The following is a 25211-nucleotide window of genomic DNA, read 5'->3' on the forward strand; positions in this document are numbered from 1 at the left end:
GGCAAGGCTGGGCAAGGCGGCGGGCAACAAGCAGCACGATTAAGGAGGCTCGGCCTGGGGCTCCTGTAAGTGCAGAACGGCTCTGGAGAGGGAGCCTCCTTGAATTGTGCTGCCGGGACCCCCTGCTCATCTCTGGGCCCGGGGAGAGGAAAGTGTGCCCACACAGGGCAGCTATTAGGGAGTCCTGCCTAGCAGGAGGAGGCAAAGCGCACCGTGGAGTCACCACCCCCCCGGGTGAAAGCCCCAGCTGTGTCACTTGGGGTACAGTCCTTCCCCTTTCTATGCCAGTTTCCCTGGTATAATGTCTCATAGGATTCTCATGAAAAGTAAGGGAGAAAACAGACTCCCACTCCCACCACCGCCGTCCCTAAAGAGGAGAAATTCATCCACACCCGGAAATGAAGGTGAGAGGCGGCCAAGGCGGAAACCCCGGGGTTGGCGTCCTAGCCCACCTGATGCTCAGAGTTGAGGAGGGTGTGGGAAATGGCATGCTGGTTTCTCTTCTCTCTCGCTCTAGGGTGGCATCCCCTCGCCTCTGCTCTTGGGGACTTCTAGCCCCTGCAGCTCCGAGATGGGCCAGCCTGTCTGGACCGCGCCTGCCCGCTGAGAGGGCAGCTATCGCGAGAGCTTCTTACAAGGGTGGTGAGGAGAATCCACGAAAGCGAAGGCATCCAGCATCTGGAGGCCACACCCCAGCCGCACGCAGCAGCCGCCACCAGCCCAGCTGCTTCAAAGGGGCCGATGTTTCCAGGGCCTTTTTCACATTAGGCAGTGGACGGCTGCCAAGCCCCACAAACCCTCTACTACGTGCGCTAATAAAAGGGCGGCAGTGGCGGCAGCCCCTGGAGGATGCTGCGCGGCGGTGAACTTTTTTCAGATGCTGGGTGCCTTTCATCAAGCATCCGCCGACGAGCCTCCACCATCAACTAGCATTCACATCCAATCACCGTGCAAGGAAGGGCTTTTTGCACTCCACAGTCTGTGCAGCTTGGCTGCACAACGGAAACAGTCCACCAGACCTAAAAGGAGAAGTGTCCTTCCTGAGAGGCCCAGCTCACCCCATCAATGCGAGATGGCACGCAGCTACTCTCAAATCACAGAAAAGAGGTTTAGGGATCAGACATTCCCCAAACCCAAATCATAAACACCCTGGGCCCACCGCTTCCTCACCAGCTCCCCACCCTCTGCTGGAATGACAGCACCCTTGTATAAGCCCCAGAGAGATGGAATGCGAGGCCTATTTCCTAGAAGCAACTAAGGAGAAATCGCTTTAAAGGCCCCGCAATGCTCAGAGCCCGGAGAGTGGAAGTGGTTGCGGTGAGGCAACATTTCCTGAGTACCTGCTACGTGCCACGTGCACTGCAAATATAAGCACATATAATTATGACTGCAAAATTTTTAACAGAAGAGAGAACTAAGACCCAAAGAGGTCAAGTAGTTTTTTGTTTGTTTAACATCAGACTGTTTAGTAAGTAGCAATGCTGGGTCTGTGCTCTCTCCCTTACATCTCACTGCCTACTACAGTGCATGCTATTCCTTCCACTGGAATGTTCTCCCCACTTCTCCTGGTTAAAACCTACTCCTCCTCCTTTTATGCAGGCAAAAAGCTTTCTCAGGGCAGGCTTCCGAGATCCCCAAACTAGATGAGGATGCTACTAAACATTCTCATGGTGTTCCTGCATGGCCCTTGTCACAGCCTGCAACCATGTCCGTGTGGGATTGATGCCTCCCTCCATCCACCCCACTACTCTCCAGAGTGGGCAGGTTTTGCTCACCATCTTTTGCCAGCCTTGGTGCAGTGCCTGGTTGAGAGTAGATGCTCAAAACCTATTTTTCCAAATGAGTCATTTATCAATGTTTTATAGTCAAGTCCAGATAAAATGACTGCTAAGTCGACAATGAAAAGCAGATGGCTAAATGGCCTGAGAGAGTTTCAAGGAGGAGTGGGCATCCCGTGGATTTCAGTATTACCCACAGCCAAGGGGAAGAAGATCTGGAACTGGCCACTGGATTAGGCACCTGGGAGATGAGTGACGGCCTTAGCAGGAATAGTTTCATGAGAGTGGTGAGGACAGAAATCATCCTGACATGTACTGAAGGTGGAAAATATGTGAGGCACTGACTGAAGACCATTCTTTCAGTAGGCTGGCAGTGAAGGGAAGAAGAGAAATGGGGCAATAGTTTGAAGGGAAGCCAATTATAGCGTGTGTGTGTGTGTGTGTGTGTGTGTGTGTGTGTGTTAGGATCAAGGAAACTGGAACTTGTTTTACACCAGGGAAAAAGACATCCAAGAGAAGATGTTGAAGTGAAAGTGATGGAGGGGGTTAGGTAACTGGGGGAGTAACGTCCTGAAGAAAATAGGTGAGAACGGGGTCAAGAATGCAAGAGAAAGATTGTTCTTTTCTTCACTTACAGGTGCTAGTAAATTCCTGAAGAAAATTCCTGGGGAAAAAACCCATAAAAGTCCCTATGCTTATACAAGGCACAGTAGGGGAGGGGGAAAAAACCAAGTTTACCTTCTAGGTCAGCAGGTGGATGAAGACTAATGATGCAATGCAAATATCTAGCAAAGAAGGTGGTAGAATTGAATGAAATTAGCAAGTGGTGTTTCCAGGTGAAGAAGGAGTCCTGACAAGGGGTAAGAGTACTGTCTCTGGAGAGTGACAGTTCTGCTGTCTCTCAGGCCCTTGGGGACCCATGGCAAACAAACTGAAATAAAACTAAGCCAAATTTTTAATCAGGCAGAAATTTAGTGCTGGTGATATCTGCCTTTAGCTCCTAAGGAGAAAGAGATAATATAGCAGGTTTTCTAGACCTTAATTTTAAATTTTATGATCCAAAGTTAGTGATGGAACATTTTCCCCAAATTGGAGCACCTGAAATTTAGAACCGTTTTTTGGGGGGTGACAGGGGGCTTTTCTAGATGCTTTCTTCCTAAATATTTTAATGCTCCCAACTATATAGTAAAAATCTTAATAGCACACACTGTGGAAACTCATCTTGGTTAAGACAGTGAGTGCTCAAAACTCCTACCAATAGGCTGGATGACTCATAAACAGTCACAGATTCATAGAATCAAGAGTCTTAAAAGACTTAGCAAACATCTACTCCCTGCAGAAATTCCTTTTATAACATCACTGACAGATGGTCATACATCTGCATCCTGTCTATGACAAGAGCTCAGTAGCTTTTTAGGAATCTCATTCCTGTGATAGACAATTAAGGCTTCTGTTTCTCAGGAAGTTTTCTTATATATTAAGTGAAAATATGTTCTGTAACTTCCACCCACTTGCTCAGATTCTACCTCCTGTTTAACTATGGAATCATTCTTTTCTATTCCAGAGCCCATATATCTTCTCTAAATATATTACGAAAAATAAAAATGTTCCACTTAAAAACTAACTTTGGAGGGACTTCCAGAAATATTCCTATTGTACCATTTTCCACTTGCTGTGCTTTTATTTCATTTTACGCCTACCAGCTCGAGAATGTCCAGCTTAAGTATAAACCTTCTTTCCATTTTGTTTATTCTTTCAACAAATCTCTACTGAACAGAGAGGGCATTGTGCTCACCTCCAAGTTAGGGGCAAAGATGAAAAAGATAGGGTTTCTACTCCAAACTACATAATGTGCTAAAATAAACTGTAATGAAAGGAGGAAAACGATGAGTGCTATAAAAAGCAGTACAGTATCAGGAAGGGAGTTCAGCTGCGCGAGAGAGATTATTTTGTCTTGGAGGACAGGGAATGAGAAGAAATTATAAAAGGTTTCAAGGAAGAGGCATCCCTTGAGTTACATCTTAAAAGAAAGCGTAAGTTTGACCCAGGCAAAGTGGAAGAAAGGGCTTTTCAGAAAACTCATATTTTAGAAATAGTACTTTTGTTTGAAATGCCACGTGTGCCATGTGGGGATCCTTGAGCATCAAGAAGAGGCACAGAAATGACAAGAAATCAGCTGGAAAGGTAGGCTGTGCTCATATAATGGACTCTGCCATCATATAATGGACTTATATGTCAAGCTATGAAGTATGAGCCTAATTTGGAAACCAGAGGAGTCATTGATAAATTTGAGCAGAAAAGTTATAGAATACAAAGTACACCTCTGGAAAATGAGCTGATAATGGTGTGTTAGATGGGCTGAGGAGGTAGAGATGGGGGATTAAAAGGGGTATTAAGTAGCTATTGCAGATGACCCAACTAGGGATCATGAGAGAAAAAAAGACACAACCAGGGGCTGATCTGGGGGAGCACCAGAAGAAAGTGAGAGGTGATATAAAGCATATGAGATAGGAGGAATACAATCAGCAGAGTCTGTAAAAGGATCTCATGTTGGGGCAAAAGGGAAAAGAACGGCTCAAAAAGTGCCTCTGGAGATTTCAGCCTGCGTTTAAAGTCTATCAACAAATAGGAGGAATGCAGGAGGAGGAGACAGTGGAAAGAAGCAGAGACAAGAGGTTTACATTTAAACACGCTGAGTTTCTGGAGGAACATCCAGGCAGTGCCGTGATGGTAAATGTGTAGCAGCTGGCTCCTGGGGGGTGGGGGAGAGAGAAATGTGCAGCCTATGCCAATTTCTGTAGTGTAAATTCTCCCACTGCAGCTGCTTTCAGCCTACCAACATGACATCACTGATGACTGAACATGGAGTTGGGAAGAGATTCTAACATTTGGCTCTAGACAGCCACTCAGGCCAGCTCCAGCACACCACTGCACCCAGTAAAAATGTTTAATAGATGTTTGAGAGGGAAGCCAGGAGTTGAGCCAAGAGTGTTCCTTATTGTCCAGTAAACAAAATGTGATTCTTTACAAGACAAAGTTAACATCATGGCTACAGATAGACTTGAGCATCCTTACTGATGTGTTCCAACGTCAGCCAAAAGCCACAAATAAGTTCTCTCATTCTCTGTTACCAACATTCATGTAAACACCATAAAAGAATGCTAACAGCAACCAATGAGTTTATGCTAGCTTTATTTTTCATAATGTCCTAGGAAGATTCCTCCTTTAACATTTACCACTGTTTTGCCTACCATGAAATGGTAACTAAGTGTTTTGCTAAATCAATTTAAAGGTTGCTTTGTTTCACTTCCACCTTTGCAAGAACCTCGGGGCTGGGCTGCCTAATGTTTCATAATGACTCCTAACAATGCTGCTCAATCACAGTACGCAATTTGGCTTAAAAAAAAAACCATATGCTCCTCTTTCCAGCTAGCAACACGGCAGATTACTCTTGGGGCAGTCAATGATGCTATGAGGCTATTGTGTGGAAGAAGAAATTTAACAGGTGAAAAAAGTGAATAGCCCGTATAAAGGTAATGGTTGAAAAATCACACACTGGGGAAGAATATAGGAGGAAAGAGGACAAAAAAGAATGGTCAAAAAGGATTTTACCATGACTCAACAGTGAAAAGTTATAATTTCTCACCCATATCTTTCCAGTGATAGCACAGATATCATCATGTGCCTTCTTCGGGATACAGCAGCCAGTTAAGTATTTTTGTGCAACTACTTCTTATAATAATACTTAAAGGGACATAAACTCTTCATTCCCCACACAGCAACCCAATTTTCTTTTAATAATATAAAACAAATCATAGCACTCTTCTAATCAAAAGTTTCCAAAGATGTCTCATCACATTAAAAATACAATCTACCTAAGCCCTAATCATGGTCCACATGCCCTTGATGATCTAAGCCCTTCCTGCTTTACATTCTCATCTCTATTTACCAGCCTTAGCTCACTACCTTCCACCTGGGCTGGACTTCCTTCTTTTCCTTAAACAGGAAGATCGTGGCAGGCAAAATTGTTCAAAGTGTTTCGACTTCTTAAGAGTGCATCTGTTGTGCTTGTGTGTGTTAGTTTAGCCAAGCTCGTTGCTGCCTCTGGCTGGAACGATCTTCCCGCCTCACTGGAGAGGAGTGGCTCAGGCCTTCTCAATTTTCAGGCCAATATTACCTTCTCAGACATTCCTGCTCTAACCACCAGTATCTAAAATAACCCCCACTCCCACTCTACCACCCTCTCTCAAATCAGAAATTACTATTTAGTTGATTACTAGTTTATTTTTGGTTGCTCTCCCCAACTAGAATGTAAGCTCCATGAGGGACCTTGTCTATCTAATTTCCTGCTAAATCCCCAGCACCTAGCATATTCATTAGCATATAGAAGGTGCTCAATAAACATTTTTGGGATGAAGAATGCTCCTACTCCAATTAGATAGACAGATACATTTTTATGAAAGAAAAACAAAAGAATGACCAACCAGTCCTGTCTCCTCCATCCAGTCCTCCATTATTCTAGAGTAGTGCCCTGTCACCATTAATGCCACGTTAAAGTAATGCAACAGGTTGAATAATTTAAATGCATGACTTGGGATCCTGCATAGAACCAGAGACAGGCCATTTTAAAGCAACACCAAGATTGTGTGTGCTGGGACTTCCCTGGTGGCGCAGTGGTTAAGAATCTGCCTGCCAATGTAGGGGACACGGGTTTGAGACTTGGTCCAGGAAGATCCCACACACCGTGGAGCAACTAAGCCAGTGCACCACAACTACTGAGCCTGTGCTCTAGAGCTCGCAAGCCACAACTACTGAACCTGTGTGCCACAACTACTGAAGCCCGCACGCCTAGAGCCCATGCTCCGCAACAAGAGAAGCCACTGCAATGAGAAGCCTGCACACTGCAACAAAGAGTAGCCCCCACTCGTGGCAACTAGAGAAAGCCCGCGTGCAGCAACAAAGACCCAATGGAGACAAAAATAAAATTAATTAATTAATTAATGTAAAAAAAAAAGATTGTGTGTGCTGATTTCTCTGTGGCATACTGAGAGCAGCCCCCAGTACTTCCAGGATGCCCTGCAGTAAGGGAAGGTACATGTAGGTATGAGTTTCCTTCAGTCACTCATTCATCCACCTAGCATTTACTAAGCACCTACTACACATTGTGCTGAGAACTGATGATTTAACGATGAGGAGTCAAAATTTTGATACTATACGATCAACATTAAAATAGAGATATGAAGAAAGGACATGGAGATATCAGAGGAGAAAATGATCAATCGAGTTGGGAATATGGGTAATATATTTGAGAAAACTTCAATGAATGGGGGGCCAATAATCACCAATCATTTTAGTTTTCCAAACAAGGAAAGGAAGGCTAGCAGGGAGAACAGCGAATATAAAGCCATTAAGCCCTGAAATGACACTACATATTTGGGGAATTACAAATAACTTTATATGACATGAGTGGTTGCATATATGTGTGGGAGGGCTGTAGTTTCACCAAATCATAACAAAGACAACACAGACAAGAGAACTACAAGCTATCTATCTACAACTATAAGGGCAAAAAATACTGTATGAAATATAATTATATAGAACCCAACAGTACATTAAAAGAATAACATATCAAACCAAGCAGGGTTTGTTTCAGGAATGCAATGTTCGTTTGATATCAAGATATTTAATGATGTAATTTTTCACATTAATAGATGACACAAGAATAACTATATATTCATGTTGACAGATGCAATAAAATATGTAATAAATTAAACATTTATTCCTGATTTTAAACATGGTAAAACTGAAATAAAAGAATGCTTATTTAATACAATGAACAGCATCTATCTCAACTTAAGGAGCCAGAATTATTAAGTAGCAGTATTCTTAAAGTTATATCCTCTAAAATTACACAAGAAGTCAATAATAGACATAAATTTTAGAAAGAAAAGGGCAAAATTATACTTACTTGCAAATGATATGATTGTCTATAACTAGGGAACTTCAAAAAAATAAGTTGTAAAAACAGCTTTACTAAATGCCAGTAATAACTGCTTGGGAAATACACTGTACATAAAAATTCAGTTCACAATACTAACAAGTCAATGTCACAGAAGACTAAAAATGCAGACTCTATATGAAGCAAACAACAAAATGTGCATACTTGTGTAAATGAAGAGTGATTTCCTCACATAATATAGTTGACTTTATTTTTATATTTAAAAATTCTGTATTCTGTAAGTATTAATAACGTGATAAGAATCAAAACAATAAATTTAAAGAAAATACTTTAAAAAAATCTCTTTGGCTGCATAGTGGAAACTGGGCATACAGGCAGAATTTGTGTCAATAGTGGGCGACGGATGCCCTTGGGGGAGGAGGGAGAGAAAGTGGAAGCACAAAGAGATGATGAGGGTCTGCACCAAGGCAATGATGGTTACTAATGCAACCAAGGAAGTGGATTTTAGATATGTTTAAGAGCTTACATCAACACGATTCAGAAAATGACTGAATGTTTGCACATGAGAGTTAAAGGAGAGAGAAAAATCAACGACTTATACATTCAACAAATATTTGCTGAGTACCTTCTATGTGCTAGGCACTAAATTAGGCACTGGGAGCCATGGATAATTAAGTGAGAAGACACGTTAGTTTCGCAACCTCCTAGGAGAGAGGATAGATTAAAAGATATAGTTTCAACCCACGAGAAGCCTACACATATTTCTTTAAGTACAAACAAAAAAATCGAATGTAGACATTAATTAGCTGGAAATCATGAAGAAATTATGCTTTCAAATTAAAGAACAGCCAGAGGAGATTCTGAAAGTGTTGAATTAATGGAGAAGAATGTATAACTGCAGGGAAAGGTAGACTTAAAACTAATCTGTGAATGTGGCTCAAATGCAGAAGCAGCAGACCCATAATTCAGGAGACTACAAAGTGAAATTTTGAAGTCAAAGAGAACCCAGGCCTCTCGACCACTGGATCTCAACCCTGATTACACCTTAGAATCACCAGGAAGCTTTAAACAACTCTGATGCTGGGGGCCACAACCGGCAGAGATTCTGACTTAATTGGCCCAGATGTGGCCAGAGTATCAACAAACCCCCAGGTGACTCCCTGGTGCAGCTCGGATGGAGAACCCCAGACGCTGATCCTCATCACTAGCAGATCTTGATTCATGGTCTAGACACTGACCCCAATGAAACACAGCTAAGGAGGCCCTATTCTTAGTGTTCACAGATCGCGCTAGCCCATAATTCTCCACAGGAATCATCATAATCAATAAACTCACTTTTTTTAGAATAGAGCAACTAAGATTTTTAGAATCTTCTCCAAGCTAAATAGCTTTTCTAACCTTAAAAGCGCTGAAAGCACATTAGAGTCTGATGATTTTCTTCTACCTCTGTTGTATAAATAAAATTATGGGGTCAAAGTATAAGCCTGCTCCCCCTAAATTTGCACTAAAATAATTTTACTTAATTTTAGAAATGTTGGTCTGCATTGAGCTCTTATAATTGCATCCATCTATGCAATATTCTGTAAAGAAAGAATTCTGATGTTGAAGAATGCAATATAAGTATAAAAACTGATTGGAAGAGTTTCTATGAACTCTAAGAACGTTCTGTTTGCCCATTAACCTTTGCACAAGAATCAGTTAACTGCTGAGGCAAATGTTATTTAAGACCTTGGATGAAAACCATCCCTGTGTACATATATCATAACTCAGAAAAATGAACAATCTTGGTTATTATTAGAAACACTTCAAAGAAGGAACTGTAATCTTCTCCCTCAAAGCCCTTTACTTACAATTTTCCTTCAACTAAAGGTCACTGCAAAACCGGAATTCTTTAAGGGAAGAATGAAGGAGTCAAGGGCAAATGACAGGGCTGCAGGAGGTTTCTTGTTAGCAAGGCTTTCTCTCCAACCAAAACGGCCTCTATTTTTCACGGCTTTGCCCTGCGGGTCTGGCACTGTGTGCAGGCAAATTCACTAAGGGGCTGAAGGTCCAGCTGAACTCTGTCCCACGGTCCTTTTACTTGAACTAGCAGCCTTGACCTCACCTGAGGCCTCACAAGAGTGTTTTTTAGAAATGCAGAATCTCAGCCCTACCCCAAGCTACTGAACCATATTCCATATTTTAACAAGATTTCTGGGGATTTGGATGTGTATTCCAGTTTGAGAAGTACCGACCTAGAACAGAGCTACTGAATGTACAGCAGCTTCAGCACCACCCAGGAGCTAGGCAGAAATGGAAGAATCGGGCTCCATCCCAGACCTACTCAATCAGAATCTCGAAGGTGGAGCCTGGGGCCCAGGTATCAGCATTTCACCTGGAGTGTAATTTACCTGGAGCTCTCCCGGCAATTCCTGCACACAGCCAGGTTTGAGAAGCAGCCGTCTAGAGCCCTGCCCCTACCTTCAAAGCACTGCTTTCAAACAAGGCTGGGCCTGAAGACAGTCCACCAGAGTAGAAGGAGGGAAAAACAGAACTTCTGTTTATGTTTACTATTATGCTACCTTATTTTAATTTACATTTTCATATTTTATAAGGTACGTGATATGCTAATATTGAAATACATATGTAATTATATATGATATAATGTATGTGTATACTGTAATATATGTGTAGTGTGTATATATTACACATGTGTGTAATATATATATTATATATAAATACATATGTGTAATATAAATATGTATGTATAAAGGATATGTGTTCAAACAATCTTTTACTTATAGGAGTGAGTATTTAAAGACATTCAGAGACTGGTTATTGGTCCTAGTGACCCATTCACTGGTATAGTGAAATCAGCTTTGGGAGGTATCACAAGTAATATGCTTCTAATAATAGTTTCAATATACAAATTCATAATTTGCTTATTGATAAATTAGAATTCAAATTAGATTCAAAGTTGTCACCATAATAATATGACTCTGTCACTTACATTCTGTCATGTTCACCTACTGACCATTTATGCATCTATCCATCGTTCCCCAAACACTTATATGGTATTTATTAACTACTATACTCCTAACGCTAAGAATAAAGCAGTGACGCAGACAAATATGATCCCACCCTTATGTCCTAATGACACTCCCAAACTGGGTCCACAATCAAGCAACTCATCACCACAGCTGAGATGAAGGCTGTGATTAGAGACATACGGCTGAGAGAAATGAGCTGAAGGAGTAAATCTGGTCTGGAAATTGGGGTTGGATTCTCTGAAAAACTGATAACTTGGGCTGAGACCAAAGGATGAGTAGGAGTTAAATGGAAGAGAAAAGGGAGAGGTTGTAGCTTCAGAATGGGATGGTATAATATATCACCCATCCTCTATGCCATAGCCAGAGGTTATGTTTATAATCTGAGGATAAATCTTGAGTTCTCACTCCTTAAAAGTTTCAGAATGAAGTGATAAATCCAATGGTTTGAGAGCTCAGTCTTAAGTTTTTGCAGAACATACTTTTAATTTCCCTTTTGTAAAAAAATCAAAATATTGGGTCCTGATCCATTTTTCCATCCCCATCCCCACTAAAGATGTCTGAGAGTATTAAAAACAAATCTTTCACAATGATGGAAATCTTCTAATGTGTGTATCTCTAAAATACTCCTATTATCAAGGCTGCTGGTAAGTTTAATTTTGTTCCTATATTCATGGTGATTTCATTGTATGGAAAATACAGCTGCACTCCTCAAAGACTTTGTCATGTGCCTCAAAGAGTTTATTTACTATGTGCTTCACTTAGTCCCTCCCTCAACAAACATGCATTGAGCATCTACTATGTGTGAGGCCAGGACACTGAGCAAGGCAGGTGAAGTCCCAGCCCTCATGGAGCTACATGTAGGACAGGGAACAGCCGAGTAATCAAGCACTTAACACTTAACAGAGCCATGGTAAGAGTTCATCCTACGACAAGGAATGTCGTAGAATGAACCTCCTCTGAGTCCCAATCCTGAGCTAGGGAGCACTGAGAAAGAGGTCTAAACTCGGTCTGGGAAGTCAGGGATGAAGTTTCTAGGGTTGGCCCTTGGTGGAGAAAGGTTTTCTTTTCCTTTCAAAATGCTAATAATCAGTGCTTCCTTAGCTCCTTCTAGTTCCGCTATTTCCTAGCTACAGGAAGGCTCTTTATAGACGAACAAAGTAAAGGTCATCTTTTTCAAGTGCAGGAACAGTCCTTGCTCTATATTTCTTTCGTCCTTCACAATGCCCTACAATTGACACACTGCTTTGGGTATGCCGTTATTGATAGATGCTCAATAAATGTGACTGTTATTTGATTGACAAGTAAAAGGGAAGAAAACTGTTTTTCTTCTGAAGTCCTGGGTGATGCTCATTGAATAGCAATCAAGCTTAACTCAGAGTTGTGTCAGCAATAAGGGGAAATTTGTATTTCATTCTTACACTAAAGGTTCTCCTAATGAAAACTGACTCTATAATTCATTCTTGTTTAATATTCATGACCAAAACTCTCACGGGTCAAGGAGAAAGGTGCATAGAATGCAAACAAAGAATAAACGTTAGGAGTGGAAGACTAAAAACCAAGTCACTTTTTAAGTATAAATAAACTTAGGAAAAATGGAAGGAATTCAGTTTGAAATTATAAACATTAAGAACTTTTGTACAATAAAAAGTAAAGAAACCAAAATATTGAAACTAAAATACCAAGTACTAGCTGTATCCCTGGGCAAGTAACTCAAACTTCTGTTCATAATGAAATATCTCAAACAGAAAAGAACAGAGAGTAATACAGCAAGTAGCTATGTAACCAGCATTCAGAATTAGCAAATGTTAACATTTTGCTATATTTATTTTAGGTTTTTAAAAGAATGAAAACATTAGAGTAGAAAACATTAGCGTAGAAACATAGTAGAAATTCTCCTCGATCCTCTCCAGCTCTAATTCCAAGTCCCAAAGGCAAATGAGTATTCTTTCTTTATAATAATTTCATATTTTTACTTACTACATATAACTGTATCCATGAAAAATGTGTGGTATTCTTTTATATTTTAAATTTTATGCCAATGATATCACACTGTATATATCCTTCTTGAACTTGATTTTTCCACACAACATTATGTTTTCAAAATGTATGCATACTGATACTAGTACATTTAGTTCATTCAACTTTAACCTAATCATAAGGTATTTTCAATTTGGGGCTACTATTGAAAATACTCCTGACCAGAGGGCAGACAGCAGAAGCAAGAACTACAATCCTGCAGCCTGTGGAACAAAAACCACATTCACAGAAAGACAGACAAGATGAAAAGGCAGAGGGCTATGTAACAGATGAAGGAACAAGATAACAACCCAGAAAAACAACTAAAAGAAGTGGAGATAGGCAACCTTCCAGAAAAAGAATTCAGAATAATGATAGTGAAGATGATCCAGGACATCGGAAAAAGAATGGAGACAAACATCAAGAAGATGCAAGAAATGATTAACAAAGACCTACAAGAATTAAAGAACAAACAAACAGAGATGAACAATACAATAACTGAAATGAAAACTAAACTAAAAGGAATCAATACCAGAATAACTGAGGCAGAAGAACAGATAAGTGACCTGGAAGACAGAATGGTGGAATTCACAGCTGCAAAACAGAATAAAGATAACAGAATGAAAAGAAATGAAGACAACCTAAGAGACCTCTGGGACAACATTAAATGCAACAACATTAGCATTAGAGGGGTCCCAGAAGGAGAAGAGAGAGAGAAAGGACCAGAGAAAATATTTGGAGAGATTATAGTCGAAAACTTCCCTAACATGGGAAAGGAAATAGTAACCCAAGTCCAGGAAGTGCAGCGAGTCCCATACAGGATAAACCCAAGGAAAAACACGCCGAGACACATAGTAATCAAATTGGCAAAAATTAAAGACAAAGAAAAATTATTGAAAGCAGCAAGGGAAAAATAACATACAAGGGAACTCACATAAGGTTAACAGCTGATTTCTCAGCAGAAATGCTACAAGCCAGAAGGGAGTGGCATGATATACTTAAAGTGATGACAGGGAAGAACCTACACCCAAGATTACTCTACCCGGCAAGTATCTCATTCAGATTCGATGGAGAAATCAAAAGCTTTACAGACAAGCGAAAGCTAAGAGAATTCAGCACCATCAAACCAGCTTTACAACAAGTGCTAAAGGAACCTCTCTTAGTGGGAAACACAAGAGAAGAAAAGGACCTACAAAAACAAACCCAAAACAATGAAGAAAATGGTCAGAGGAACACACATATCAATAATTACCTTAAACGTGAATGGATTAAATGCTCCAACCAAAAGACATAGACTGGCTGGATGGATACAAAAACAAGACCCATATATATGCTGTCTACAAGAGACCCACTTCAGACCTAGGGACACATACAGACTGAAAGTGAGGGGATGGAAAAAGATATTCCATGCAAATGGAAATCAAAAGAAAGCTGGAGTAGCAATATTCTTATCAGATAAAATAGACTTTAAAATAAAGAATGTTACAAGAGACAAGGAAGGACACTACATAATGATCAAGGGATCAATCCAAGAAGAAAATATAACAATTGTAAATATATATGCACCCAACATAGAAGCATCTCAATACATAAGGCATCTGCTAACAGCTATAAAAGAGAAAAGCGACAGTAACACAATAACAGCGGGGGACTTTAACACCTCACTTACACCAATGGACAGATCATCCAAAATGAAAATAAATAAGGAAACAGAAGCTTTAAAGGACACAACAAGACCAGATAGATTTAATTGATAATTACAGGACATTCCATCCAAAACCGGCAGATTACACTTTCTTCTCAAGTGCGCACGGAACATTCTCCAGGATAGATCACATCTTGGACCACAAATCAAGCCTCAGTAAATTTAAGAAAACTGAAATTATATCAAGCATCTTTTCTGACAACAACACTATGAGATGAGAAATGAATTATAGGGAAAAAATATAAAAAACACAAACACATGGAGGCTAAACAATACATTACTAAATAACCAAGAGATCACTGAAGAAATCAAAGAGGAAATCGAAAGATAACTAGATACAAATGACAATGAAAACACGACAATCCGAAACCTATGGGATGCAGCAAAAGCAGTTCTAAGAGGGAAGTTTATAGTTATAAAAGCCTACCTCAAGAAACAAGAAAAATCTCAAATAAACAATCTAACCTTACACCTAAAGGAACTAGAAAAAGAAGAACAAACAAAACCCAAAGTTAGCAGAAGGAAAGAAATCATAAAGATCAGAGCAGAAATAAATGAAATAGAAACAAAGAAAACAATAGCAAAGATCAATAAAACTAAAAGCTGGTTCTTTGAGAAGAAAAACAAAATTGATAAACCATTAGCCAGACTTATCAAGAAAAGAGAGAGAGGACTCAAATCAATAAAATTAGAAATGAAAAAGGAGAAGTTAGAACACACACTGCAGAAATACAAAGCATCCTAAGAGACTACTACAAGGAAATCTATGCCAATAAAATGGAAAACCTGGAAGAAATGGACAAATTCTTAGAAAGGTATAACCTTCCAAGACTGAACCAGGAAGAAATAGAAAATATGAACAGAACAATCACAAGTAATGAAATTGAAACTGTGATTAAAATCTTCCAACAAACAAAAGTCCAGGACCAGATGGCTCCACAGGTGAATTCTATCAAACATTTAGAGGAGGGCTAACACCCATCCTTCTCAAAATCCTTCAAAAAATTGCAGAGGAAGGAAGACTCCCAAACTCATTCTATGAGGCCACCATCACCCTGATACCAAAACAAGACAAAGATACTACAAAAAAAAAAAATTACAGACCAATATCACTGATAAATATCGATGTAAAAATCCTCAATAAAATACTAGCAAACAGAATCTAACAACACATTAAAAGGATCATACACCATGATCAAGTGGGATTTGTCCCAAGGATGCAAGGATTCTTCAATATAAGCAAATCAATCAATGTGATACACCATATTGACAAATTGAAGAATAAAAACCATATGATCATCTCAACAGATGCAGAAAAAGCTATTGACAAAATTCAACACCAATTTATGATAAAAACTCTCCAGAAAGTGGGCATAGAGGGAACCTACCTCAACATATTAAAGGCCATATCTGACAAACCCACAGCAAACATCATTATCAATGGTGAAAAACTGAAAGCATTTCCTCTAATATCAGGCACAAGACATGATGTCCACTCTCACAACTATTATTCAACATAGTTTTGGAAGTCCTAGCCACAGCAATCAGAGAAGAGAAGAAATAAAACGAATACAAATTGGAAAAGAAGAAATAAAACTGTCACTGTTTGCAGATGACATGATACTGTACATAGAGAATCCTAAAAATGCCACCAGAAAACTACTAGAGCTAGTCAATGAATTTGGTAAAGTTGCAGGATACAAAATTAATGCACAGAAATCTCTTGCATTCTTATACACTAATAATGAAAAATCTGAAAGAGAAATTAAGGAAACACTCCCATTTACCATTGCAACAAAAAGAATAAAAAACCTAGGAATAAACCTACCTAGGGAGACAAAAGATCTGTATGCAGAAAACTATAAGACACTGATGAAAGAAATTAAAGATGATACCAACAGATGGAGAGATATACCATGTTCTTGGATTGGAAGAATCAATACTGTGAAAATGACTATACTATCCAAAGCAATCTACAGATTCAATGCAATCCCTATCAAATTATCAATGGTATTTTTTATGGAACTAGAACAAAAAATCTTAAAATTTGTAATGGAGACACAAAAGACCCCGAATAGCCAAAGCAGTCTTGAGGGATAAAAACGGAACTGGAGGAATCAGACTCCCTGACTTCAGACTATACTATAAAGCTACAGTAATCGAGACAATATGGTACTGGCACAAAAACAGAAACATAGATCAATGGAACAAGACAGAAAGCCCAGAGATAAACCCACACACCTATCATCAACTAATCTATGACAAAGGAGGCAAGGATATACAATGGAGAAAAGACAGTCTCTTCAATAAGTGGTGATGGGAAAACTGGACAGCTACAAGTAAAAAGAATGAAATTAGAACACTCCCTAACACCATACACAAAAATAAACTCAAAATGGATTCAAGACCTAAATGTAGGAAGAACACTCTTTGACATAAATCACAGCAAGATCTTTTTTGATCCACCTCCTACAGTAATGAAAATAAAAACAAAAATAAACAAATGAGACCTAATGAAACTTCAAAGCTTTTGCACAGCAAAGGAAACCATAAACAAGATGAAAAGACAACCCTCAGAATGGGAGAAAATATTTGCAAACGAATCAGTGGACAAAGGATTAATCTCCAAAATATATAAACAGTTCATGAAGCTCAATATTAAAGAAACAAACAACCCAATCCAAAAATGGGCAGAAGACCTAAATAGACATTTCTCCAAAGAAGACATACAGATGGCCAAGAAGCACATGAAAGGATGCTCAACATCACTAATTATCAGAGAAATGCAAATCAAAACGACAATAAGGTACCACCTCACACCAGTAAGAATGGGCATCATCAGAAAATCTACAAACAACAAATGCTGGAGAGGGTGTGGAGAAAAGGGACTCCTCTTGCACTGTTCATGGGAATGTAAATTGATACAGCCACTATGGAGAACAGTATGGAGGTTCCTTAAAAAACTAAAAATAGAATTACCATATGACCCAGCAATCCCACTACTGGGCATATACCCTGAGAAAACCATAATTCAAAAAGACACATGCACCCCAATGTTCCTTGCAGCACTATTTACAATAGCCAGGTCATGGACGCAACCTAAATGCCCAGATGAATGGATAAACAAGATGTGGTACACATATACAATGGAATATTACTCAGCCATAAAAAGGAACGAAATTGGGTCATTTGTTGAGATGTGGATGGATCTAGAGACTGTCATACAGAGTGAAATAAGTCAGAAAGAGGAAAACAAATATCGTATATTAACGCATGTATTTGGAACCTAGAAAAATGGTACAGATGAACCGGTTTGCAGGGCAGAGGTTGAGACACAGATGTAGAGAACAAACGTATGGACACCAAGGGGGGAAAGCCGCGGGGGTGAGGATGGTGGTGTGATGAATTGGGTGATTGGGATTGACATGTATACACTGATGTGTATAAAATTGATGACTAATAAGAACCTACTGTATAAAATACAATTAAAAAATTAAAAAAATAAAAAGAAAATACTCCCAATAAGCATCTATCCACATATATGTATATTTGCTTTTTGAAAATTTAAATAATTTAATTGTATTGTATGTTATATCAATATTTGGCACATTTGGAGACTTCCTGGAGTCTAATAAATGGTCAATTTTTGACAACATTTGATGAATTCCTTAATATATGTATATTCTTTGAACGCAGAGTTCTATATATGTCTGTTGAATAACACTTAATTCTAATTGTTCAAATTTTCCATATTCTTAAACCAATTTTTCTGCTTGACATACCCATTTCTGAGAGTACTGTGTTAAAATCTTTCCTTGTGATTAAGGAGTTGCCAAATTCTGCTTATAAGTTGGACAATTTTTGATGTATATGAGAAAGTGACATGATTAGGATTGGACGTATGCATGACGGTAATATTTTCTTAGCATATTGTTTCTAATATCTCGTTTTTACTTTTTTCACCTTTCATTTTATTTTATCTGATATTATTGCTATAACAGCTGCCATTGGTCAGTATTAGGATATATTTTCTCCATCTCTTTACTGTCAATCTTTCCGTACCATTCTCTTAGGTGTTCCTTTTGCAAACCACATTTAATCATATATAACTACTTTTTTAGAAATCCAATTTGAGAGTCTATAATTTTTTTTTTTTTTTTTTGCGGTACGCAGGCCTCTCACTGCTGTGACCTCTCCCGCCGCGGAGCACAGGCTCCGGACGCGCAGACCTAGTGGCCATGGCCCACGGGCCCAGCCGCTCCGCAGCATGTGGGATCCTCCCGGACCAGGGCACGAACTCGTGTCCCCTGCATTGGCGGGCGGACTCCCAACCACTGTGCCACCAGGAAAGCCCTGTCTTCCATCTTTTTCTGATTTTTATTTATAATAGTTTTTCTTCTTTATTTCCCTACTTCCTACATTCTGTCACCTTTAGGACAACAAAATCTTGTTACTGTCCTGTCCATCAACCCTGTTACTGGTTGTTTACCTTATAGAAATAATTAGGAGATCAGAAAGCATATGTACATGAGGATGTTCCATGAAGCATTATCTATAATAATGCCAGAAACATATGTCCCACCATAGAGAACACATTGAAATAGTTTACAACCATTACAAATATTTCTGAAACCTACATAGCATAATGAGAAAATGCTGAATGATGCATTAGGAGGAAAAGCAGAAAGCAAAATTCTATGTATATCATGTGTACTGCTATTTCTAGCATGTGGAGAGATGCTGGTGTTTGGTTGAAAGAGGTCCAGGCCATCTGGCTCTCAACTTGGAGCAGCATTGCCCTTCTCTGCTGTGGGTGCTATGTGCACTCTGGCACATGCATTCTGAACATCTGACTCAGCTGTGTCACAAACCCTTAGTTTTTAACTCTCAGCAGTCCTAGCCAGTGATATATGTACTCAACCAGAAAAGTTCTCCTGAATTCACTATGCTAGTCAGGGTTCTCCAGAGAAACAGAACTAATAAGAATATATGTATATATATTATGCGTGTGTGTATAAAAGGAGAGATGGAGAGATTTTGATATTTATTCTAAAGAACTAGCACACAAATTGCAGAGGGTAGCGAGTTCAGACTCTTCAGGGTAGGCCAGCAGGCTGGAGACACAGGGAAGAAATGATGCTGTAGTTCATGAAGGCAGTCTGCTGGCAGAATTTCCTCTTCTTTGAGGGAGGTCAGCCTTTTTCCAATCAGGGATTAGATGAGACCCACCCACATTACAAAGAGTAGTCTGCTTTACTCAAAGCCTACTTTGAGTAAAATGTTAACCTCATCTAAAATATACCTTCAGAGAAACATCTAGAATGGTTAACCAAATATCTGGGTGCCATTGCCCAGCCAAACTGACACACAAAATTAACCATCACACTCACCTTGTTCATGTTATTCATTCATCTATCCATCCATCCAGCAAATTTTCACTGAATACCAAATATGTGCCAGGTATTGTTGTCTTCCACTTACCCAAGGTAAGGTTCTCCCCTCCTGACAATAAATCCCAGATCAACTGGCCACCCTCCCACCCACAGGGAATCTGCTCTGGAAATGTTCCTCCCCTTTAAGCAGGGAAGGCCCTATAAAGAAGAAGAAGATGCAAATATGAATAGCATCGTGCAGAGACAGTGGGATAACTTCTTTTAAATTACCTTTTGTGATTCGAAGTTTTATTTTGTTTTGTTTTAATAAAATGGGGTAAATGAATTCAAGCCTTTCTTAAGAAAAAAGAAAGTGGAAAAAGCATGACAAAGAAATGCATTGAAGGTAGAAATTCAGTTCTCAGGGATTTTCAGAGGTTTATGCTTAAATCTTTAACACAAGGAATAAAAGTTCTGGAAAATGTGTTTTCATCCCCTTAGGATGGCCTGCATTTATTACATTAGCAGAGTGTCCTTTTAACTAGCCTTACAGCAACCTTTCTGATGCCAAATTGGCAGAACGTCTTCTATCTCAACCTTCTGTTTTGGGGTGAAAAATGATTTTTGAAGCAAGTTTGGCTTGTGTTGTGCAAAGACTTTTCAGAGACCCACAGCTTCCAAGGTATTAAATAACAGCTGACAAAAATGAAAAGTAAAAGATAATAGTAAATAGGGCAATAATAACAGCACTTTAGAATATCTTTCTTCAGGTTATCATAAAGGTCCTGGGGTTAAGAGGATAATTATTTTACTGTTTAGTTATTTATAGTTATAGAAACTAAATATCAAGAGTGATTGTCAACAAATGGCTTACTATTACTTATGACTTTTTGACGCGGAACGGCCTGGGATAAGATATGGCCTCCTGACATATCCTTCTGAGGAGCTGAGTTCAGTGCTTCCGACTCAAGGTACCTTAGAGACATCCTGATAAGCTTAGTACTTTTGACTCTGGTGGTCTTATAAAAATGGCTCTCAGAAGTGGAAAGAGTAGACTTTTTAATTCAGAAATACCTAAATTTCTGCAGTAGCCTCCCAATGATGAATCAGGCAATTTGCCCTAATGCTCTAACATTTTATTGTATCATAAATAATTTCCAAAAACTTAAGGGCAGGTGAGATTCTCCGTGGGAGGGTATGGATTTACATTTATCTTAACAGTCTGCCCCTAAAGCATTTAATAAATGTTATTGTCTATGTACCAATAATAGTACCCATTAATAGGAAAAACAATGACTTGAGAATCCCAATTGGCTTTTGGAAGTTTATTAATGCATGATTGCTGGACTGGAATGATCTTTTTGTTGTAGTTGTCATTGTTGTGTTTATGGATGTTTGATTTTGTTAAGAATCATGATAAGAGTTGTTTAGAAAGGTAAAAAAATAGAACATTTAATTAAAAAAAAATTATCTCTAAAGTTTCAAAATCTCTTCTAACTTCCACAGTTCTGTAATTCTGAAAAGTGAATAATTCAGAAAGACAAAGAAAATGAGCTACAGAGATCTACTACCTGACAAGTTTTCCTTCTCTGTAAATATAGGAATGAATCGATAAACTGAATAAGGCAAAAGAAAAGGCTGATGGAAAAATTATATTCCACCTTAGAAATTGTTACTTTATCTTCATTAGAAAGAAGAAGGCATCCAACCATCCATCTATTCATTCATCTCTCCATCCATTTTGCCATCCATCCATCCATCCAATATTTTGCTGTATACCACTACTGCCTACTACTAGGTAATGGGATTGCAGACATGAGTAAGACAAGAAGGTCCCTGTCCTCATGGAGTTTATAGGCTACCTTATTTTCATCCCACTCTCTCATCAGTACAACAGGATATGAGTTTTTTATGTTTTTTTTTTTTAACTTAAGAACTAATGCCATCACATGAAAAGATGCTGGACATCAACAGTCATCAAGTAAATGCAAACCAAAACCACAGTGAGAGATACCACTTCAGCCTCACGAGGATGGCTATCACCTGATTGATGCCCACTCCTTATCAGATGGCAATTTAAGGCTCAGTTCCTCAGGACATCTTACCTACAGCCCAAGACCACATCAGGTTTACATTAAAGCATCTCACAACTCCTCTCATTTTCCTTGATCACACTTTACTCTTATCACAGTTTGCAATTACATTTACTGATGTGATTACTTAATGTCTTTCTCCTAGCTAGATTGTAAACTCAGTGAGAACAGAGATCCTGCCTCTTTTATCTGCATATGTATCCCCCATGCCTAGCACAGTTCTTGGGAACTACTAGGCACTTGGGAAATGCTTTTGAATGAATTCATGAGTTGGGGTCTTAATGGTCAATAAGGAAAAACAAAATGAAAAAGAACCTCAGGGCTAATATGAGCAAGACTTCATAAATGAACAATTCACATGTCAAATCTGGTTTGAAAAGCAAAAGTACAAAGGAATGAGAAGAATCCATAAATAGCAACTACTGGATACAGTCAGGATTAAAAAGTCAAGTAGTGAGGGTGGACCTTCAAGATGGCAGAGGAGTAAGATGTGGAGATCACCTTCCTCCCCACAAATACATCAAAAGTACATCTACATGTGGAACAACTCCTACAGAACACCTACTGAACGCTGGCAGAAGACCTCAGATCTCCCAAAAGGCAAGAAACTCCCCATGTACCTCGGTAAGGCAAAAGAAAAAAGAAAAAAACAAAGACAAAAGAATAGGGATGGGACCTGCACCAGTGGGAGGGAGCTGTGTAGGAGGAAAGCTTACCACACACTAGGAAGCCCCCTCACTGGTGGAGACCGGGGGTGTGTGGGGGGGGAAGCTTCAGAGCCACGGAGGAGAGCGCAGCAACAAGGGTGTGGAGGGCAAAGCGGAGAGATTCCCACACAGAGGATCGATGCCGACCAGCCCTGAGCAGCCTGAGAGGCTTGTCTGCTCACCCGCTAGGGCTGGTGGTGGGGGCTGGGAGCTGAGGCTCGGGCTTCGGAGGTCAGATCCCAGGGAGAGGACTGGGGTTGGCTGCATGAACGCAGCCTGAAGGGGGCTAGTGCACCACAGCTAGCCAGGAGGGAGTGTGGGAAAAAGTCTGGAGCTGCCTAAGAGGCAAGAGACCATTGTTTCGGAGTGCTCAAGGAGAGGGGATTCAGAGCACCGCCTAAACGAGCTCCAGAAACAGGCGCGAGCTGCAGCTATCAGCACAGACACCAGAGACAAGCAGGAAATGCTAAGGCTGCTACTGCAGCCACCAAGAACACTGTGTGCGAGCACAGGTCACTATCTACACCTCGCCTCCCGGGAGGCTGTGCAGCCCATCACTGCCAGGGTCCCATGATGCAGGGACAACTTCCCCAGAACACACGGCGCGCCTCAGGCTGTTGCAACATCACATTGGCCTCTGCGGCCGCAGGCTCACCCCACATTCCGTACCCCTCCCTCCCCCTGGCCTGAGTGAGCCAGAGACCCCTAATCAGCCGCTCCTTTAACCCACTCCTGTCTGGGTGAAGAACAGACACCAGAGAGCGACCTACATGCAGAGGCAGGGCCAAATCCAAAGCTGAACCCCAGGAGCTGTGCGAGCAAAGAAGAGAAAGGGAAATTTCTCTGTGCAGCCTCAGGAGCAGCAGATTAAATCTCCACAATCAACTTGATGTACCTGCATCTGTGGAACACCTGAATAGACAACCAATCATCCCATAATTGAGGTGGTGGACTTTCGGAGCAACTGTAGACTTGGGGTTTGCCGTATGCGCCTGACTAGTTTCTGATTTATATGTTTATCTTAGTTTAGTTTTTAGCGCTTGTTATCATTGGTGGATTTGTTTATTGGTTTGGTTGCTCTCTTCTTTTTTTTAAATTACTTTTAAAATTTTTTATTTTAATAATACTTTTTAAAAAAATTTATTTTAATATCTTTATTTTATTTTCTTTCTTTCCTTTTTTTCTCCCTTTTCTTCTGAGCCATGTGGCTGACAGAGTCTTGGTGCTCCGGCTGGGTGTCAGGCCTGAGCCTCTGAGGTGGAAGAGCTGCGTTCAGAACGTTAGACCACCAGAGACCTCCAGCCCCACATAATATAAACTGGCAAGAGCTCTCTATCTCAATGTTAAGACCCAGCTCCACTCAATGACCAGCAAGCTACAGTGCTGGACACTCCATGCCAAACAACTAGCAAGACAGGAACACATCCTCACCCATTAGCAGAGAGGCTGCCTAAAATCATAATAAGGTCACAGACACCCCAAAACACACCACCAGATGTGGACCTGCCCACCAGAAAGACAAGAACCACCCTCATCCACTAGAACACAGGCACTACTCCCCTCCACCAGGAAGTCTACAAAACCCACTGAACCAACATTACCACTGAGGGCAGACACCAAAAACAAGAGGAACTATGAACGTGCAGCCTGTGAAAAGGAGACCCCAAACACAGTAAGTTAAGCAAAATGAGAAGACAGAGAAACACACGACAGATGAAGGAGCAAGGTAAAAACCCACCAGACCAAACAAATGAAGAGGAAATAGGCAGTCTACCTGAAAAGGAAATCAGAGTAATGAGAGTAAAGATGATCCAAAATCTTGGAAACAGAATGGAGAAAATACAAGAAATGTTTAACAAGGACCTAGAAGAACTAAAGAGCAAAAAACAATGATAAACAACACAATAAATGAAATTAAAAATTCTCTAGAAGGAATCAATAGCAGAATAACTGAGGCAGAAGAACAGATAAGTGACCTGGAAGGTAAAATAGTGGAAATAACTATCATAGAGCAGCATAAAGAAAAAAGAATGAAAAGAATTGAGGACAGTCTCAGAGACCTCTGGGACAACATTAAATGCACCAACATTCCAATTACAGGGGTTCCAGAAGAACAAGAGAAAAATAAAGGGACTGAGAAAATATTCAAAGAGATTATAACTGAAAAATTCCCTAATATGGGAAAGGAAATAGTCAATCAAGTCCAGGAAGCACAGAGAGTCCCATACAGGATAAATCCAAGGAGAAACACACCAAAACACATGTTAATCAAACTATTAAAAATTAAATACAAAGAAAAAATATTAAAAGCAGCAAGGGAAAAGCAACAAATAACATATAAGGGAATCCCCATAAGGTTAATAGCTGATTTTTCAGGAGAAACTGCAAGCCAGAAGGGAGTGGCAGGACATATTTAAAGTGATGAAAGGGAAAAACCTACAACCAAGATTACTCTACCTGGCAAGGATCTCATTCAGATTTGATGGAGATACTAAAACCTTTATAGACAAGCAAAAGCTAACAGAATTCAGCACCACCAAACCAGCTCTACA

At 39.9% G+C, this 25211-nt stretch overlaps 1 protein-coding gene across 2 annotated transcripts in view; it reads right to left on the minus strand.

The window, feature by feature from the left end:
* Positions 1-25211, minus strand: part of BMPER (BMP binding endothelial regulator) — a gene marked incomplete at its 5' end in the record, with an annotated part of 262209 nt that overhangs the window by 21046 nt on the left and 215952 nt on the right. The gene's annotated exons all lie outside the window — the stretch shown is intronic.

This window comes from Grampus griseus, assembly GCF_964374135.1.
Source record: "Grampus griseus genome assembly, chromosome: 9".
NCBI classification, from domain to species: Eukaryota; Metazoa; Chordata; class Mammalia; order Artiodactyla; family Delphinidae; genus Grampus; species Grampus griseus.